We start from the raw sequence: 17,277 nt of genomic DNA, 5'->3' as shown, positions 1-17,277 counted from the left end.
ATCCTGGGGTGAGTGGGGTGCTGATTCCTGAGATCTTTCCTATTGTCTCTATACGAAGTATTTACCTATCCTTTAGTTGCAGTAATTGTTTCAACAACCACATATTTCTTGGCCCCAATTTCGCATAAACTCTCCTAGTCAAGCTGAAAAACTTAAAGGTTTTTCTCCTCTGCTTTCTGCTCCCTTTTGTCACAGTAAACCAGGATAACAGCTGTCAGCAATGCCCAGATCACTGCCTGAATGCTCTGCTGCTTTTAAGTTTCCCCTACCAGGTTAATTAGTTCATTGCCTTTAAATTCAGCCTCACACAAAGTTTCAAGACATAGGAGGTAGAAAGGAAGCAGGCAGGTAGGGAAGAGGCCTCACTAGGAAAACTTAATTTCCTGAGGGGCAACAAATACTAATTAACTTCCAAGGCTCCTAAAAGAGACCAGCCCTTCCAAGGTTCAAAATAAGAATGACAAAATCTTCACAAAACCATCTGTTTACTAATTAACAAACCCAGGAGACATCACCGGAGCAAGTCTGACACCTCTACTGAAAGAAGGAGACCCCTCAAGGACATGCAAATACCCTATGCAGATTTTAAGAACTGCCCCCCAGACTCCAAGTAACAGAGGACTTACAGAGATATATAAACCCCTAGACCAGTCACCAGGACGGTTACCCACTCTGAGACCCCCTCCCCGTTGGGGAGCTTTTCTCTCTCTTAGGTCGTGTTAGCTTTGAGAGAAGGTGGGGTGCAATTGAAGGCACTTGGCCCGGGCTACACTCGGGTAGTGACCTGAAGGCCTCTGCTGGACATCAAGGCTGACCAGGGCCCCTAGGGGTGACCTGCACTTCTTTTCTGGCAGATCGTGTGGACTCTGGGAGAAAGCAGCTTGCAACTGAAGGCATTCAGCTTGGGCTACCCTCAAGTATTGTCCTGAAGGCACCTTCTGGGCACCAGAGTCCTGACAGCCCTTAGAGGTGTTCGGCCACTATTCCCCATGCCCTGGTGTTTCCAATAAACTTCTTGCTCCCCTTCCTGGTGTCTTCGGGTATCATTCTTCACTCGCCTCAGACAAGAATCCAGTAAGGAAACGCCGTGTTTCTTCTCAAGAAACCCCATTTCAATAGGTAAAATGTAAGTTCTTTGCCAGAATGTAACATATGCAGCTTCTAAACCTGTTCCATAGAAGTCCCCGTGCCCTCTGAAGCCTCATGAGCACAGTCCTCACTGTCCGCATCCCATCAACGTTCTGGTCTGAGCCCTACAGTCACTGTCCGCGTCCCATCGGCATTCTGGTCTTCTGAGCCCTACAGTCGCTGTCCACATCCCATCGGCGTTCTGGTCTTCTGAGCCCTACAGTCGCTGATGAGGCTCAGTTACAACATTCCAAGACGTTTCAGGCCTGAGTCTCCAATCCTTTCCAAGTCACTCTTGCGAACAGTTCTAAGGCCCTCTAAACAACAGAGTCCAGTTTCAACAGGGCAACAGCCACACACCTCAGCACCAGCTCCTTCTTTAGGCAGCTTTCACATCACTGTGATCACAATACCTGACAAGCATCACTCACTGGCTCAAGAGACCCTGTTTCCAAATAAAAAATATAAATAGGTCTGGGAGTGTAGCCCGGAGGTAGAAGGGTTTCCAGGAACCCCAGGACCACCAAAAAGAAAAAAAGAAAAGAAAGAAAGAAGAAAGAAAGAAGGAAGGAAGGAAGGAAGGAAGGAAGGAAAGAAAGAAAAGAAAGAAAGAAAGAAAGAAAGAAAGAAAGAAAGAAAGAAAGAAAGAAAGAAAAAGAAAGGAAAGGTTTGTCTGGCTCACAGTTTTAGAGATTTCAAAGAAGTTTAAAAGTTTAGTCCATGGCTAAGAGCAAAGGCAGAGAGATGATATAATGCAAAGAGTCACTGTTATGGTTAAATGAGGGTTTTTTAGTTAGTTAGTTTGATACAGGGGGTTGACCTCCGGGCTCTTCCTTTTTCTTTTGTTTTTGGGGTGTCGGGATGGAACCCAGGGGCATTCGACTTCTGAGCTACACTCGCTGCCCTATTTTTTATTTTGAAACAGGTCCTCACTAAGTTGGTGAGGGTCTTGCTAAGTTGCTGAAGCTGATCTCAACCCTGAGATCCTCCTGCCTTAACCACCCAAGTACTGCAATTACAAGTGTGTGCCACCATGCCTGGTGGCTTGAATTGTGGTTGTTTTTGTTGTTTTTTTAAATGCATTTCATTGAAGCAAAATACAGCAAGTTGAGAGTCAAAACAATCTGGAAGATCTTGAGTTTCTCCTCTTTCCTTCCTTCCTTCCTCCTTCTATTTATTTAAACGGGATCTTATATAGTTGTTCACTAAGGGTCTCATGAGGCTGGCTCTGAACTGCTGTCTCCACCTCCCAAGCACTGGGATTACAAGTGTGCGGCACCACACCCGGCTTTGGGTCCTTTCTTGGCCAAATACATAAATCTAATATAAATAAATTCCTTTTTTTTTTTTTGTCAATGAGTTCATGGAGGCCATGGTATTAGAGGGAAAGGTTTTGGAAATCTAGAATTAATGATAGAATTTCTCTCTTTGTGTCTCCCATGCACACACACTTGCACACACAGCTCAGCCAGCAGAGTGGCCTCAGAGAGTGCTGCTGAGACATGTCTCCCAGAGTCAGTTTTCTCCATTGAGAACAAGGGTCAGAGCAGGTATGAAGATCACCAGTTGTCCCTAATCAGACGGAACCAGTGAACCCAGGAGGCACCTGAACCTGCCTGGCAGGTAGGAGGAGCTAAGTGCTTGTGGACTCTCCTAAAGCCGCAGACTTCCCCAGCCACGGCCTCCACCACGCCCATCTTGTTCCTGTCCAGGCTTCTCTGTATGAGGGCCAAACTTGGTCTCCCCCATAAGGACAGGCCCCTGCTGGATTTTCTGGTTAACAGTGAGACTGGTTTAGCAGGTCCATGCCAGTGACTAGTGTGCTGGTGTTGGGAAATGGCTTCAAAATGTTTTTGAAAATAGCTTTGGTATTAGTGTGCCGGTATTGGGAAATGGCTTCAAAATATATTTTTTAAAACTCTGATATGAGAAAGCCAGAAGCTTGAATGCGGGCAGGCATGGAGACAGGGAAAGGACCCTGCAGAATTCCCAGCACCAAGGGTGATTAGCAAGGAAATAGAAGAAGCCCAGGGGTTTTCCATTTCTAAGACCAGTGAACTTCCCCAAGCATGTGGGGGAATGCCACTAGCCTTTAAAAGACCTCAGACCCCGCCGGGCGTGGTGGCACACGCTTGTAATCCCTGCGCTTGGGAGGCGGAGACAGTAGGATCGCGCTGGTTCGGAGCCAGCCGTGCTGGCTTAAGAGACCCTGTTTCCAAATAAAAAATATAAAATAGGTCTGGGAGTGTAGCCCGTGGGAGAAGGGCTTCCAGGAACCCCAGTACCACCAAAAAAAAAAAAAAAAAAAAAAAAAGACCTCAGACCCAGATAGTCAATTAACACATTTTGGGGTGGAATAAAAGGCTTGGGTCTGTACCAGAGACAGGACAGACCTACAGGACGGAATCCTCACATCATAGACCTGCCCCGGACAAGGGGCGGATCTAGCCGGGTACTATTGGTTTGGTATAAAACCGTTCTGTATCCAAAAACCTCGGCTCATCCCACTCTGTCGCCCTCTGTGGCGTAGTGCTGAAGTTCTGCCCTATCTTTCCATCTTTGTAACAATAAAATCGCTTCAGCTTACAGAGTTCTGGCTAGTGTTTCCTACACAGTAAGAACAAGAACCCATGGTCACATCTCACTCGAACAAGGAGGACCTTAAAATGGTCCTGTCAACTAAAAGTAAAAAAACAGGTTTTAGCCGGGCGTGGTGGCCCACACTTACAATCCCAGCATTTTGGAGGCTGAGACAGGAGGATCGCGGCTCAAAGACAGCCTCAGCTCCTTAGTGAGGCCCTTTGCAACTCAGTGAGACCCTGTTTCAAAATAAAGAATACAAAAATAGGGCTAGGGGTGTAGCTTGGCAGTATAATGCCCCTGGGTTCCATCCCCAGTACCCCAAAAAAACAAAAACAAAACAAAAAACAGGTTTTTCAGCAGAGTGTTTGGCCTCAGCTAACATCTCCTGAGTTTTTTATAGGAGGGAAGTGAAGTTCGGAGGGACAGTTGGGTGGTCGCAATGACTCTACTTTTTCTCACCTCTGGATTGGAGGGAATAATTTGTCTTAACGAGGACGAAAGGGTGGATCAAATACCTGTTAACTTTTATTATTATTATTTTTTTACAATTCTAAGGTTACTGAGTTCTGTGACTCATTCTTTATAGTGCGTGTGTGTGTGTGTGTGTGTGTGTGTGTGTGTGTGTTTGAACCAAGGGGCACTCTACCACTGAGCTATATCTCCAGCCCTTTTTAGTTTTTATTTATTTTTATTATTCATTCATTCATTTCGTGGTAGTGAGGATAGAACCTAGGAGCATTCTACCACTGAGTCACACCCACAGCCCTTTTTATCTTACTTACTTATTTATTTACTTATTTTGATACTGAGGATTGAACCCAGGGACCTACTACCTCTGGGCTATGCCAGCATGATTCTTAATTAGTTAATTAATTAATTTTATTTATTTATTTTGAGGTACTGGGAATGGAACCCCAGGGGCATTCTACCTCTGAGCTACACCCCCAGTCCTATTTTTTTATTCTTTATTTTATAATAGGGTTTCACCGAGTTGCAAGGGACCTCACTAAGTAGCTGAGGTTGTCCGCGAGCCTTGGTCCTCCTGTCTCGGCCTTCCAAATACTGAGATTACAAGCGTGCGCTACATACCTGGCCTTCCTTTGAGACAGGGTTTTGCTAAGTTGCTGAGGGACCTCGCTAAATTGCTGGTCACGAAGCTGTGGTCCTCCTCTTGCTTCCCAAGTACTGGGATTACAGGCCTGAGCCACTCTGCGCAGTGTTTATTAGATGTTGTGAGCTGTTTGATCTTTTACAATTCAGGTCAGGCTGGTCATAGTGCTTCCATGGGTTTCCATGAAGACGTCAGTGGGTACACAGTCAGCAATTGCCAGTGCGTTCCTGCTGCGGGGGAGAGGACCAATGGCCAGCCACTGCTTCCCTGAGTTTGGGAGGTGTAGGTCCCTGCTTTGTGTTCATCAGATGGGACCTGGAGAAAAACAGAGGTCACAGGGTAAGGGGGTACTGTCCTGGTTGACTGATGATAGAAAAACATTACTTTTCACCCCTTTTCATGTCCGTCCTGGAAGGCAGCCTGGCAGGACCGTCTCCCTTTATTCATGAGGGTCCAGGCTTGGCGATCCTGAATGGACCATTCCACGGCCCACCTGCCATGCCCCTGTGCCAGCCGGGGCGGGAGGGAGGCGCCTGCAAGTGGAATCCAGTGGGCTTGAGCCGTGGAACCCACTCACGCAGATGACAAACGGAGAGTCACAAGCGACTGTCTGGAGGAAAGCCTTGGTTCTGGCCACAAATAAACTGTTGCTCCTTCGACTCCGCACAGCCTGCACTCCCCGGGCTGGGTTTCATTTTTCTTGGAAAGCTTGGCGGTGGGCGGTGACATTTTCAGCTGCTATTTTCACGCATCATTCTTAGTCACGGTGTGCGGCTCGGAAGCCAGCACAAAGCCCTCCCACCACCCCAGGCTGCTACTCCTCACTCCACCTGCAGAAGGGCGACAAGCACGCGGTCCTCCTCCTGAGCCTCAAGAGGACGGGCCACACAACCCCTCCCAAGTCAAGATGGACCAGCGTCAAGCTGGAACCAACCCCATGGTGATCCCCGACCTCTTTAAAGGTCCACTATCTAGCTCCCTGCACCATCTGGAACATTCCTTAGCCTGGAAACAGGAAAAACAGATGCTCAGAATCTGTTTTGCGTAAAGCCCTGAGGTTCACGCAAGTCATTCATAAAAGACCCTCAGGTTCCCATTCTAATGCGTTAATTCCATTTATTTGTCTATTTATTTATTTATTTATTGGGTTGCTGGGGATTGAACCAAGGGACATTCTACCTCCAAACTACACCCCCTGCTCCCCCTTTTTAAAAAATTTTTTTTGTTTTTTGGTGGTACTGGGAATGGAACCCAGGGGACTTTTACCTCTGGGCTACACTCCCAGACCTATTTTTTGTGTGTGTGTGTGTGGTACTGGGGTTCCTGGAAGCCCTTCTACCTCCGGGCTACACTCCCAGACCTATTTTTACATTTTTATTTGGAAACAGGGTCTCCTAAGCCAGCACGCGCGGCTGGCTTCGAACCTGCGCGATCCTCCTGTCTCTGCCTCCCAAGTGCGGGGATGACAAGCGTGCGCCACCACGCCCGGCTAGACCAGACCTATTTTTTTAATATTTTTTTGGAAACAGGGTCTCTTAAGCCAGCTGAGGGTGGCTTCGAACCTGCATGATCCTCTTGTCTCAGCCTCCCAAGTGCGGGGATTACAAGCATGCGCCACCACGCCCGGCTAAAAATTTTTTGAAACAGGGTCTCACTAGGTTGCTGAGAACCTCGCTACATTGCCGATACTGTCCTCAAACCTGCAATGCTCCTATCTCAGCCACCTGTGCTGGGATTCCAGGTGTGTGCTGCCACGCCCAGCTAACGTGTTTAATTTGGGTGTAACTTAAAAGCCCCAATCTTCCCACATGGGGCAGATCAAAAGCAACAGGTCTGTTACGTTGCCCTTGCTGAGGAGATTAAAGCATCATGGAGGATTATTGCAGGTGAACCCAAGGGACCCTTCCAGCCCAGCGCCGCCAGTGCCCGGAGTCCTCAGCACAAACGTCACGGGCTTGACACCTCACATCTCAGCACTGAGAGAACATTTCCCAAACATTTTGCTGTCAGGAGCTTCTAAACACCATCCCTGCTCTTGGCTTCTTCTCTCCAGGGGGCGGTCTGGTTCCACGAAGGGAGCCCTGGACTCCGGGGCCCAGCGTGACATGAGTGGGACTTTAGCTGTGTCACTCGACTGCTCTGACGCTCTGAGGGGTGCCTGGCAGAAACGCCCCCCTTCACACTGTCCCTCACACCCGCATCTTCTGCAGCTCTTCCCATTGAGAGGGCTAAACAGATTTGCCACCCCCTTCCAGGGATCTGCACAGGCCGCGTGGCCTGCTCTGGCCAACAGGATGTGGGGAAAATGACACAGTGTTGGTTCCAAGCCACCAGAACCCTCAGTCTCTGTGGGAGCAAGCCTAGGCCGGCCATGAGATGGATGTTGTTATTCAAGCCGAGGCTCAGAGAGGCTAAGGGACCTGTCCAAGGCCACACAGCAGAGAGGTGGGAGAGCACGTGGCCAGGCGGCCCGGCCACGCCTGCCTAGGCGCTAGAGCTGCTCAGAGAGAGGGCGTCCAGCCAGGAACTGAAAGACCACCCAGTGAGCCACCAAGGCAGAGGAAAGGAACGCCCGCCTGAGCCGCCGAGCTGTGACCGTAGCCAGGTGGCTGATGGAGTCTGAACTGATGCCCGGGGCAGCCCGGTGCCTCCAGCCCTCCCCCCAGGGGCAGCCCGATGCCTCCAGCCCTCCCGGCTGCGCCCCGGGCACACGAGTGTGGGACCTGGGACCCGTCCTGCAGGCAGGGAGACTTTGCTGGTAAGAAAGTGCCTTGTAAGCCAGGTGTGGTGACACACACCGGTAATCCCAAACTTGGGAGACTGAGACGGGACGATCACAGGTTTGAGGCCAGCCTCAGAAACTTAGTGGGACCCTCTTACAAATATAGTAAGGGCTGGGGTGTATCTTGAAGGTAGGATACCCCTGGGTTCAATCTCCAGTACCAAAAGTAAAAACGAACAAACAGAAACCTCACTGGGCTTGGGGTGTGACTCAGCAGAGCCCATGCTTAGTATTTAGGGGGACCCGGTTGCATCCCCAGCACCAAAAAACAAACCAACAAGCAAAAAACTCATTAATAACTTCTACGTGGATTGAATGAATACTACTGACTATACTGGGTTAAAAAAATAACCTAAAGATTAAACTTTATTTTACTTGATTTTCCCCCTACTTACTTATTTATGCGGTACTGGGGATTGAATCCAGGGTTATTTTACCTCCGAGCTCCACCCCCAGCCCTATTTTTTATTATTTATTTTGAAACAGGGTCTCACTAAGCTGAGGAGGGCCTCACTGAGTAGCTGAGGCTGTCCATGAACCATGATCCTCCTGTCTCAGCCTCCCAAGTACTGGGGTTACAAGCGTGCGCCACCACGCCCTTCTGATCCCCCCTTTACTTATTTATTTATTTTATTTATTTTTTCTTTTTGGTGGTATTGGGGATGGAACCCAGGGGCCTTCTACCTCTGGGTTACACTCCCAGACCTATTTTATATTTTTTTATTTGGAAACAGGGTCTCTTAAGCTGGCTGAGGCTGGCTTCAAACCTGTGTGATCCTCCTGTCTCAGCCTCCCAAGTGCCCACCACGCCCTGCTGATCTCCCCCCCCCCTTTTAAAATACAGCTAATAGAGGACTTAAAATCGCCCACGTGGCTCCCGATACCTGTTTTCTGGGCAGCACAGCACAGGGCCAGTCCGCTGTCAAATCCTTCTCACCTGCTTTGGTCTGAAATTTATTTACGGGAGACAAACACACTTTCCCCACAATTAAGGCTAAAGGCCAAACCTAGCAAGCAGGGGAACTAATGAAGAAGTCTGGCAGGAGAAGTTTTGTTTGAATTTCTTCTGTCAGCTGGAATAATTTGTCTGCAGTCTCCTCTCCAGGCCGGAGCCAGGCTGGCAGCCCAGCGTGTGCATTCCCAGAGCCCGGCACTTCTGTCTCCAGCTCCGAGGGGGACTCCTGCGCTGCGGCGGCGCTGGCCCTCGCAAACCAGCAAACCAGCCGGCTAGCAGACGCTCGTCACGCACGACAAAGGGGAAGGCGGGAGAAATCGGCGTGGACGGAGCCTCTGTACATGAGCTTCCTACGGCTTCTCCCTTGATCCAGCCCGGGCCTCCCTGAGGAGTCGCTAGAATTGATTCCAAGACACGGAGGATTCCAAAATCGGAGGCTGCTCAACCCCAGATGCTGAGTGATGTAGCGTCTGCGTGGGGCCTACACACTTTACTGTATACTCTAAGTCAGCCCTACACTACTTTTTTTTTTTTTTTTTGTACTGGTACTGGGGAATGAATCCAGGGACTTTCTAACACTGAGTTACACTCCTCCAGCCCTATTAGTTAATTAATTAATTAATTAATTAGGAAATGGACTCACTACATTGTAGAGGCTGGCCTCAAACCAGAGATCCTCCTGTCTCTGCCGCCTCCCAAGTACTGGGATTATAGGCGTGCACCACTATACAGAGCTCATTTCTAGGTTACTTATTATACATGATAAAATGTAAATGCCATAGTAATAGTTGTTACACTGTATTGTTTAGGGAAAAATGATTGAAAAGCCTATATTTTTTTTTTTGTTGGGGTTTTGGTTTTTTTTGATGGTACTAGGGATTGAACCCAAGGGCATTCTATCTCCAAGTTACACCCCCAATTCCTTTTCTTTTTTTAATTTTGAAACGTTTTTAAAGTTTAGAATCCCGCCGGGCGTGGTGGCACACGCTTGTTATCCCCGCGCTTGGGAGGCGGAGACAGGAGGATCGCGCTGGTTCGATGCCAGCCTCAGCTGGCTTAAGAGACCCTGTTTCCAAATAAAAATATAAAATAGGTCTGGGAGTGTAGCCCGGAGAAGGATTTCCAGGAACCCCAGGACCACCAAGAAATAAATAAATAAAGTTTAGAATCTCTCAGCTAAGTAGCTGAGAGTCTCATTAAGTTGCTGAGGCTGGCCTCGAACCGCAATCCTCCTGTCTCAGCCTTCTAAGTACTGTGATTTATTTATTTATTTATTTATTTATTTTTATTTATTTATTTTTGGTGGTACTGGGGGTGGAACCCAGAGGCTTTCTACCTCCGGGCTATACTCCCAGATCCATTTTATATTTTATTTGGAAACAGGGTCTCACTGAGTAGCTGAGAGCCTCACTAAGTAGCTGAGGCTGGCTTTGAACCTGTGTGATCCTCCTGCCTCAGCCTCCCAAGCGCGGGGATTACAAGCGTGCGCCACCACGCCCGGCTAAGCACTGTGATTTAAAGACATACACTACCATGCCAACCTACTGTACATGTTTAATACAGAGGAGATTTTTTTCCCGAATTTTAATATACAGTTACCTGAACCTGTCGGTGCTTAACTGGCAGATACGGAGGGCTAATTGCAACCTATGTGACTCTAGTGGCCGACCTTACACGCACAAACTGTAACGGCTTGAGATGTCGACGTGGGTTCTTGTTCTTAGCTAGTTTAGAAAAAATAGCCTATACTGCTGCAAGCTTAAGCAAACTTTATTATTAAAAGGTAGAAAAAAGGGACAGAATTATAAAACACTGCATCAGAGAGAGAGGGACACAGCGGAGTGCCTGGAGAGTAAGACTGAGGGTTTTGAACACAGAGCAGTTTCTACAAGCTTCATTATCTCCTTCCTCCCATCCTGCTGACCAAGAGCCTCTTACCTCCCCCACAATGCAGGCGCAGGCCCGCCCATTACCTCCATGTAAGGTACAAGCCCTTGTTATGATCAGAGGGATTCATTATCTCCTTCCTCCCATCCTGCTTGACCAATGGTCTCTTTACCTCCCTGACCTGAAGCGGGCGCAGGCCCGCCCATTATGTCCGGTGCGAGCCTTTGTTAGGACCAAGATGCGTTACTGGGTTAACAGGGTCAGGGGTCACATGGTATAGGCCTTCTCTGAGGAAGGCCTGTACCGTCCTCCTGCGTCCTCGGGGAGTTCCGGCCTTTCTGTCTCTATCTGCTAGAAGTCATTTATGATGTAAACTCGCCTCTATAGTCCGGAGGCCCTGGACTGCAGCTCTCCTGCGCACTTGGTCATCAGTGTAGTGCTCTTAACACCTTTGACCTAACATTCCCTGTTCAGCTGGGCTCACAGCTGACTTTAGCTGACCCAGGTCTCTATTGGCTGCAGCTCTTGGCTGACAGCTTAGAGGCAGGGAAAAGGATTTTCTTGTTTTGCCTAAGTATGAAAGCTTATTCCTTTTTTTTTTTTTTTTTTTTTTGGTGGTACTGGGGTTCCTGGAAGCCCTTCTACCTCTGGGCTACACTCCCAGACCTATTTTATATTTTTTGAAACAGGGTCTCTTAAGCCAGTGCGGCTGGCTTCGAACCTGCGCGATCCTCCTGTCTCCGCCTCCCAAGCGCGGGGATGACAAGCGTGCCCACCACGCCCGGCCAAAGCTTATTCTCATTAGCCATCAATATAGCTCTTATTGACAATCAATACAGGCTCAATCCCCATCACACACCGCCACAGAAGAAATAAGTAAAACTCAAATTCATGTTTTCAGGGACAATCTACACTCCTTTTTGTCCTTTGCCTCAAAAGGCATTGTTTGTCCTGTACCTTAGACCCTACTCAAGAAAAACTAAAGTCCAGTTCCAGGGAAATCGACCATAATTAAAATTACCATAAGCAAACCGAAACATGAGGGCTTACCTCGTGATTCGGCCACCCATTGCTGATGGATTGTTTTCAGTGTATGTCCACGTGTGCACGAGTGTGCTACTGGGGATTGAGCCCAGAAGCATTTTACCTCCGGGCTATGCTCCCAACGCTTTAAAAAAAATTGTTTCCTTTTGAAACAGGGTCTCACTAAGTTGTTGAAAATGGCCTCGAACCTACATTCCCCCTGCCTCAGCCTCCCAACTACTAGGATGACAGGTGTGTACCACTTTGCCTGGGGGATTATTTCCTTTCAGTGTATTTTATTTTATTTTTTATCTTTTGGTGGTACTGGGGTTCCTGGAAGTCCTTCTACCTCCGGGCTACACTCCCAGACCTATTTTATACTTTTTTTAAATTTGGAAACAGGGTCTCTTAAGCCAGTGAGGCTGGCTCCGAACCAGCACGATTCTCCTGTCTCTGCCTCCCAAGCGCGGGGATTACAAGTGTGCGCCACCACCCCCGGCTACCTTTCAGTTTATTTATTTATTTATTTATTTATTTATTTATTTATTTATTTATTTTGGGGTGGTACTGGGGGTAGAACCCAGAGGCTTTTTACCTCCAGGCTATACTCCCAGGCCCATTTTATATTTTATTTGGAAACAGGGTCTCACTAAGTTGCTGAGAGCCTCACTAAGTAGCTGAGGCTGGCTTCGAACCTGTGCGATCCTCCTGTCTCAGCCTCCCAAGCGCGGGAATTACAAGCGTGCGCCACCACGCTCGGCTACCTTTCAGTTTATTTTAAAACCGTACCTCAAACAAAAGCGACTTGTCTTGTGAAGACAGGTCATTTTGCAAGTTTCTTTGCTGACCAGAAATTCCCAAGTCTTGCGCAATACACCCTTCCCCAGCTTCCCCAAATGTCCACTGTCTTGCCCAAGACTTGCTTGACAAGCCCCTTGCTTATCACACCCCTCTGCTTACTGGAAATTTCACTGTCTTGCTTACCCCAGCTGTGACAACCCAACTAATTCCCCTTAAGGTCTTCCCCTAGCAACAGCTAACCACCGCCACCCCAGCCTCAAAAATCTCCCCTAAACACCCGGTGTGAGTGTCTAGCCTGCAAGTGGTCCTGGGCTCCCACCTTTTACTGGAGATCCCCTCCACAGTCTTAGCCCAGTAAAACCTGTCCTGCCATGGAGTCCTCTTCCTTCTCCTTCCTCCTCAGCTCTTCAGTGGTAGGGCAGGTCATCAGGGACCATCCAGTTGGTAAGTTCCCTCCCGCAGCTCGTCCGGGACTACCTCCCAGCTCTGAGGCTCCGGTCCCCGCCCTCCTTCCTCCCTCCCCGCAGCTCCGGCCCTCACTGCCCACATCCAGCACTGGCCACTGCAGCCCCTCGGGTCAGCCCTTGCCGTTCCCTTCCCGCTGGAGTCCTATCTCCCATTTGTACTTGTTTTAGAACCAAGTACTGAAAACCTGAGCGCTGGGTGAGAGACACCCCACCCCACCCTGCGCTGCCCACCTCAGTCTCTTGGGGCCACCCAGAGGCTGCTCATCCTCTGACTCTGAGGTTTTCAGATGTTGTGGGGACATCCCTCCCCGCTGATGTGACCTCCAGGGCTCAAAACTCTCCCAGGAGCCAGCTTTGGACGCCCCCTCCCCTCTGAGGGTTCAGAACCCTCTTGGGGTTAACACTAGCACCCCCCTTCCTTCTCCAGGCCCCCTGGGATACCCCTCTTGGTTGCTTCCTATGACCTGAAGGCCCTTGGCCTCATGGAGGCTGTCCTCAAATACACGGCCCTCCGCCCTGAAACAGGACAGCTGTCTCCACCTCCACATGTACTTCTTACCATAATTGTCTCCTGATACCTGAAAAAACCTCCACATGGTGGAAGATGATCCCAACCCCACAAAAGGACCTCATGAAACTGGCCTTTAAGGTCATGAACAAGAGGAGGGACAAAGGTACAAAAATCTGATCCTCCTTAGGACCAGAGGCTGGCTGCGCTATCCAGGGCGACCAGACGGAGCCCAGGGCATTCTACCTCTGAGCTACACCTCCAGGCCTACTTTTTATTTTGAAACAGGGTCTCACTGAGTTGCGGAGGGCCTAATTAAGTAGCTGAGGCTATCCTCGAACCGCGATCCTCCAGTCTCGGCCTCCCGAATGCTGGGATCACAGCGTGCCCACCTTGCCCTGCTGTTTGTTCTGTTTTTTGCTTTTGTACCCCGAGTTGGTCCCAAAGGCATCCTACCTTCAAGTTGTACCTCCAACCTGATTTTATTTCTTATTTGGAAACAAGGTCTAAGTTGCAGAAGGCCTCACTAAGTAGTAGAGGCTGTCCTTGAACCTGCAACCCTCCTATCTGAGCCTCCCATACAGTGAGGTAAGCATGCACCACCATGCCCGGCCTTGGGGATCTGCTTTAAATGTTGTAAGGACAGCCACCGGGCAAGAAGCTGCCCTAACTCGCGGCCCCCTCCTCTTAAACCGCATCCTCTGTAGAAATAAGGGACACTGGGACTCCAACTGAGAGACAGAGGAGCTTGACAGGCCACTGTTCTAAATCCCTGGACCACAGAGGGTCTAGATCCGCCAGCAGAGGACTGAGAGGACCCGGCTCCGAGCCCACCGCATCTCCCTCCTGGAGCCCCGAGTGACTCTGACCACGGCAGGTGGGCCAGTAGACAGGTACGCTGTGTCTCTTGTAGGCGCCGCGGCCCCCTTCCAGGAACAAGGAGACCTTCCCGACGTCCTGTTCTCCCCGTTCTTGGTCATTCCCTGCTGCCCTCCCCCTATCCCTGGTGAGGCATCCTGTCCGTTCTCCTTCTCACACCTTAGAGTGTTTGCCTTTCAGATTCAGCTCCTCCCTCCCCTCCCCCTTCCTCCCCCGTGTAAACCCCCAAGTTGTGGGCACTTCTTGCCCCTCCATTGCCACCCAACACACCCCCATTAAGATCCACCTAAAAGCCGGGCGTGGTGGTGCACGCTTGTAATCCCCGCGCTTGGGAGGCTGAGACAGGAGGATTGCACAGGTTCGAAGTCAGCCTCAGCAACTTAGTGAGACCCTGTTTCCAAATAAAGTATAAAATAGGTCTGGAGTGTAGCCTGGAGGTAGAAAGCCTCTGGGTTCCACCTCCAGTACCACCAAAAAAAAAAAAAAAAAAAAAAAAATCCACCTAAAAGAACTCCCATTTCCCCAGCCAAGCCCAATATCCTCCCAGCACAGCAGGGCTACAAGACCCCCTGGACCCAACCTGCCTTCACCTGGACTGACCCTGACTCCCACGCCTCTTCCCAGCTCCCTGGACAGTTCTCCCCCAAGGTTTTAAGGATAGCCTGCGTCCCTTTGGACAAACTCTAATATCTAGTTTCCCCGGACCCAGCCGAAACAGGAGAATCACAGGTTTGAGGCCAGCCTTAGCAATTTAACAAGATCCTTAGCAACTGAGTGAGACCTTGTTTCAAATAAAAAAGGACTGAGTGTGTAGCTCAAAGGCAGAATGCTCCTGGGTTTGATGTAGGATAGAAGGAATAAGTAGGTAGAAAGGAGACAGACAGGAAGGGAAAGTAAAAATATAACTTTGATATAAGAGCCTGGAGCTGAAGAGCTTCTGCCTCTAGTCCACAAACAAGTTCTCTTTCCCAGGCCTGACTCTCCCATAAATTCCTGGGAAACCTGTAGATCCTAGAGTTAACAATATTTCCGAGAAAACCTATAATTTAGGATATTCCAGCTTATCGTCAATCAGCTAATGAGGACCCCAATCAAGCCAAGATCGTCCACCCTAAGGCTGAGCAGACCACAGACCATCAGGAAGCGCCTGGGACGACTGGACTGAGCTCATCCACCCTAAGGCCGCCAGACCACCTGCCCACCATAAACCGCCTCGGGACCACCGGACTCAGCTCATCCCCACAGACCTTTTCTAGCCCACCCCTCAGTAAGTCCCCTATAAGAAGAGAGCCCTGAATTCTCCAACATGCCTTCCTCATCTTGAGGGCCCGCATTCTCTCTTGAATGAGTATTTCCTCTCCTTTTCACAAATAAACCTCTGTCCATGTCTCTAACTGACGCGTGCTCAAATTCTTTTCTGTCACGTTAGCCAAGGACCCTGCAGACCCCGAGTTCCTGAACTGAGAGCTCAGCCCAAAAGGTTCACATCCAGCACCACAAAAGGAAGGAAGGAAGGAAAGAAGAGAGGGGGGGAGGGAAAGAAAAAGAAAGAAAGAAAGAAAGAAAGAAAGAAAGAAAGAAAGAAAGAAAGAAAGAAGGAAAGAAGGGTTCATCTGCATAAGAGTCACCTTCAGTTACCAGAAAATCCACCTGAGGCGACAGCAGCCTTTCTCGGGTGTTGGGTGACTGCCAACATTATCCAGTTTTACTGTAACTGGATTAGCACTATTCAAAGTGTTTTTAGAGATTAATCATAAAGATCTAGTAGTATCCAGGGCGCTAGAATCTCGTCGGCATGAGGTTCTCGGATGTTAGTATAATCAATGCTTATTAGGTTTGCTGACACTAAAAACAAATCGTCCCGTTTCCCTTTGGACTTTACAAGTTTTGTCTTCCACGCACCTCTTTCTTCTCTCTCTCCATCTTTCCTGAAAAGTAGGGAGTTCCCACACTCTCAGTTAACTTGCGCGTTTGCAGCTTCTGGATTCATCTATTCATGAGGAAGAGCAGGCAGTGGGTCCTCCTCGCAGGCCCGGGCTTCCCTGAGCCAGGCATGAGGTCACAGAGCCCCAGAGTGGCTGCCGGGAGCCTCCTACAGAGCTGAGCCATTCCAGGGCCACAGTCCCAGGCTGACACAGAGCTCAGGAGTCTGAGACAACTCCTACCTGGTAGAAAACAACAATTAAACTCAGAAGAACTTTTTCTTTTTTTTTCTTTTTTCTTTTTTTTTTTTGGTGGTATTGGAGATGGAAGCCAGGGGCATTCTACCTCTGAGCTACACCCTCAGCCCTACTTTTTATTCTTTATTTTGAAACAGGGTCTCGCTGAGTTGCAGAGGGCCTCACTAAGGAATAGCTGAGGCTGTCTGCAAACCAATCCTCCTGTCTCAGCCTCCTGAATGCTGGGATTACAAGTGTGTGCCACATCTCACTAAGTTACAGAGGGCCTCACTAAGTACCTGAGGCTAGCCACGAACCTTCATCCTACTTAGTCTCCCAAGTACTGGGATTACAAGCACGAGCCACTGTGTCCGGCTGTTTTATCTTTTATTTTGAAACAGGGTCTCACAAAGTTGCAGAGGACCTCTCCGAGTTGCTGAGGCTGGCCTCAAACCTGCAATTCTCAAAACCGATTCAGCCTTCCAAGTACTGGGATTACAGATGTGTGTCGCCATGCCCAGTTTGAAATATTTCAACTACACACCTGTTGTGGGGGGTGTGAGGAGGGCAAAGGGATGGGCCCAGAACAGGTGCAGGGAAACCCAACTTCCTAAGAGCCCACAGACATCAGCAGCGCGCGGAAAGAGGCTCAGCCCCCTTCGCAGTCGGGGTGCTGCACTCGTAAACCTCCGTGAAAGCCGGGCATGACGGCGCGCCCGGAATCCCCGCAGCCGGGAGGCTGGGACAGGAGGATCACAGGCTCGCTACCAGCCTCAGCAATTTAGTGAGGCCTTCTGCAATTTACTGAGGCCCTGTTTCAAAATAAAAAGAATAAGCCGGGTGTGATAGTGCACGCTTGTAATCTCAGTACTTGGGAGGCGAAGACAAGAGGATCACAGGTTCTTGGCCAGCCTCGGATACTTAGTGAGGCCTTCCAAAACTTAGTGAGATCCTGTTTCAAAATAAAGAGTAAAAAAGAAAAATAAGGCTGGGG

This window comes from Muscardinus avellanarius (assembly GCF_963383645.1).
Source record: "Muscardinus avellanarius genome assembly, chromosome: 11".
NCBI lineage: Eukaryota > Metazoa > Chordata > Mammalia > Rodentia > Gliridae > Muscardinus > Muscardinus avellanarius.
Note: the sequence above shows the minus strand (reverse complement) of the source record.